The sequence below is a fragment of the Athene cunicularia genome (assembly GCF_003259725.1).
Source record: "Athene cunicularia isolate RWA chromosome 19 unlocalized genomic scaffold, athCun1 chr19_part1, whole genome shotgun sequence".
In the NCBI taxonomy this organism is placed as follows: domain Eukaryota; kingdom Metazoa; phylum Chordata; class Aves; order Strigiformes; family Strigidae; genus Athene; species Athene cunicularia.
Window position 1 is genome coordinate 6105326 of NW_020799124.1, and position 3895 is coordinate 6109220.

Here is a 3895-nt window from a genome sequence, read left to right on the forward strand (position 1 = left end):
GGCAGGCACCGGTGGCGCTGCGCATGCGCTGTGAGGAGCTGGGCGCGTGCGCGCGCAGGGCGGGCTGAAGGGGCAGGCGGCAACGCGGCGCGGAGGGGAGCGGTGTTGCTGCTGTGGGGCTCTTCTTTCGCTCTGTAGGCGCTGGTGAGGGCTGTCTGCGACCGGGATGGTCCACTCTGGGTGCCGGGGAGCTGCAGCGACTGCTTCCGGGGCTGGTGTCTCCTCATTCCTTGCCAGTGCTCTCACATCGGTTTCTCTGTCACGGGCCGGTGGGAGGGGGGTTCAGGGTCGCTGGTGTAACCTGGCCCCCAACCCAGGAGGGCTGACGGGGCTTTTCTCTGTAGTGGGTTACATCCCGTTAGGAGGGCTGCAGGCTAGGCCCCTGCGTGTCCCAGTTCCCGATGGCTTCCCAGGTTCTGCAGCTCGCTGTGGGAGTTTGTCTGAAGCCAGGCTTGTCTGCACATTAGGGTGCCTGTAGCTTGCTGTGCTTTCTCCTCCAGAGCTGTACCAGCAGTTCCTGCCCTCATCTTCCCTGCTGGCTGCACATACCCACCCTACAATTGTGCCAGCACAGCTGGTTTTGTAGGACTACATACTGATTTAGGCCAATGAGTTGTTCTGGGTTTAAAATAGCCCTGCAAATTAAAAAGGTTGTCTTTATGCAGGACACTTCACTGACTGTATTACCACAGGGGCCTGAAAATAGGGAAGAGCTTAAGTTCCACTGGTGCCATGGAGGAATATGTGTCTGTGCACAAGTACAAATAGTGATGTCTGTAAGAATGGAGCAATATTTACCACTTTAGCTTGTTCTCAGATCTCTTAAATTCCAGAGTAATGCCTGTAGAGCCTGGATAAATGTGTATTGAATTCTATTCCGGCTCTGCTGAGTTCTGTGAGCTTTTTCCAGAAAGGAATGTGCTTTTTCAACTGTGTGGTCTCCATGTGGCAGCACTTGCATAAACATAATGTTAGAGTACAGCTGTCCTTAACTGTGAGGGTGCCGTGTTCCTGCCTGCCTGACAGCATCTCTACTTTCTCGTAGGGCACTTTGGGGCCCTGCAACTGTACCATGGATGGGACTTCAGCAGTGTGTCAGGTAACTAGGGATATGTTAGCATTCACAACATCCCAGTGAGAAAATACTCTTTTACAGGGGGGAACCCATGGTTCATCAAATATATAAGAAAACACCAGGTGCTTGATTTCAGCTTATCCAGTGGTTTAGCAAATGAATATCCTTCCTCTGCTGATCCTGTTCTCTCTCCAGATGGACTGTAGGTAGGAGCCAGTCATAATCTATTTTGAAGCTAGAGTCACAGTTTCCCTGGTGATGTGTGGAGTTTTCAGAAATGGCATACTTCCATGCCTATTTTTTCAACAGATTAAAAAAGCTGCAGATCCTTGCTGAGAGCCCAAGATACTAGGAGAGTTAAATCACAGCAGCAAGAAAAGAAGTCCATTCTGTTCAGTCGTTCACAGACTACAAACAAAGCAGGACTTTCTTATAATGGCAAAATTCACCATTTTTCTGACTCCTGCCAGACCACTGTAAAAAAGTCTCCTTTTGACTGAGGGTCCCCAGACTGCTCTTTTTTCCCCTCCCTTCTCAGTCCCCCATCTCCCCCTGTTTTCAGATGAACCACAAAACTACAGGACTTATGTGGTGGTGGACTTTCTCATCAGGTTTGGTTTCCTCTGTTACAAGCAGTTGGAAATTTTGTTGCAAGAGTTCCCTCTGGTGGTCAGGGATGGGGAAATAACTAACACTTTCCTGCCGTAAGACGCTCCTTTCGCTACTTTTTATGCTGGACTGATCTCTTAGTCACTCTCTGGCCTTCTTTATTTGTAACAGTCTTTTCTTACTTAGGAATTCTCCAGATAATGACTAATAATCTTTTCCAAATTACTTTTTCCTCCACATTTTAACCCCTGCACTCCTTAGTAATTTACTCCTCTTGACCCATCCTTTCTGCACAAAGGCTACCACAAAGGTGGATCCCTTCTACCCAAACCTGCTTCCAACACAGGTCTTTCACAGGCAGAGGGATTGCAACCTGAGATGAATGTGAAAGAAAAACAAAGCTCTTAGCCACAATCTCAGAAGAATAAATCAGCTTGTAATTCTGAAGAATGTACTGTTAATAACAAGATTCTGAAAGAAGTTATAAAATTTCAAGAAAATATTCCATTCTTCTACCTGGCAGTAAAAGCCTCACTGGCACCCAGATCTGGTTTTCCTCTCTCACGCCCGGTTTTCCTCTACTGATTTTATTGTCCTTACCAATTGGTCTAGAGATTTTTTTTTTTTTCCTAAGGAGCTCTAAAACTTTGGCAACCGATCTAAAGCTCCAGTTAATCAGTAGAAAGCTTCTTGCTGAGTTCAGTGAGCAAGTCTTGAAACTGTGCCAGGCAGAGAGCGCTGTAGTACAGCAATGTTCTGTCTTAGGCAACAGTCAAGGATGTTAAAGCAAAATAAGGAAACATCTGGGTTAACCAAAGTCTTTGTCTGCTCTTTAATGACAGTGGTGAAAAGCAACCTGCTGTCACACAATCCTGCCCTAACTGTTACTTTGAAGGGTTAAGCTTTGTAAATCTGGTCTAAATCACATACATCAATACTGTATCTTACTTACAAAATTAAAACTAAAGGAGGAAAAGGTGCATCTTTTGGCTTCTTTTCCCCCATGGCCTCAAGAAATAGTGTTTCTGCCACAGAAATGTGTTTCCTCTTGCAATTATTTCAGAATCCGCTCCTTGCAGGAGGTGTCTATGTCCTGTTTACTACTCCTGCGTTCACATTCTGTGTGCGTGGCCTCTGCCATAACCATTCACACCCACCTTGGAAATGTCACCTGTGTCAGAGGTTCCTGCCAGATGCTGGCTACGTGATGTCACTACCAAATATAGCACTTTTGGTGAACACATGTGACATTAGCTATTGTGTAAAGAGCTCTGCGCAGAGACTGTTAAAAATAAATAAGCTTGGAGTGTGTGATGGGCAGCAAGAAGATCTATTAGTCCCACTGGATTATGTGTAAGAGGAGGAGCATTTATGTTGCCAGCTGCAAAATTTCCTCGTGATAAAATGAAAATTAGCTACTGAATTTTGCTGGGATGTACTGTCAATTTGGAGGAAAAGTGACATATTGCAGGGCATGGGCTGTAAGGTTTTGGTTTGAAGAATGTGCAGAACTGAGGAGTGGAGCAACCTGAGTGGGATGGAAGAGTTCTGCAGCCGGAGAAATATTAATAATTCTTAATTAATTTGTCTGGGTGTGACAGAAGGGGGAATGGTAATTCACGGTGATGAAATGTGGCTGTGGAGCCCATCAGTTGTGGTGTTGTGCCACGGATGGGGAAGTATCGACGGCAAGGCAGGAGCAAGCCCTGGGCTAGAGCAGGGTGGTGTGAGAGGTGGGACAGTGAAACCCCCCCTGGTGTATTCAGGCCCGGGGCAGACGGGGCTTCTCTCTCAAAACAGCCTGAACACCTTGGTGGGAAAACAATTCTTGACAAAGAGAATAACTGAGTCCAGGCACAATAGGATACAAGCTCACTGCAGAGAAGTTTAACCTGAGAATTAGCTTTATTTTACCAGATGTACAATTCCAGAGGGATCTTCCTACTGTATGGAAGAGGGAAACGAACATTTTAAGAATTCAAATCACTTTTTATAAATTCGTCGTACGAAGAGAGCCTCCTATAGCAAGCTCTGGACCTTACAATCTCCCACCTCCACCCGGTTCTGTATTTTTCCCTGGTGACGCGACCGCGGCCGGCCCGGGGAGCCTGGGGAAGATGGCGGAGCAGCGCTCCCGCACTCCGTAGCCCTGGCGGACCGGCAGCGCCGCGCTCTCCCCGTGTCTCTATGGCCGCGAGGTGCGCCCCAGCG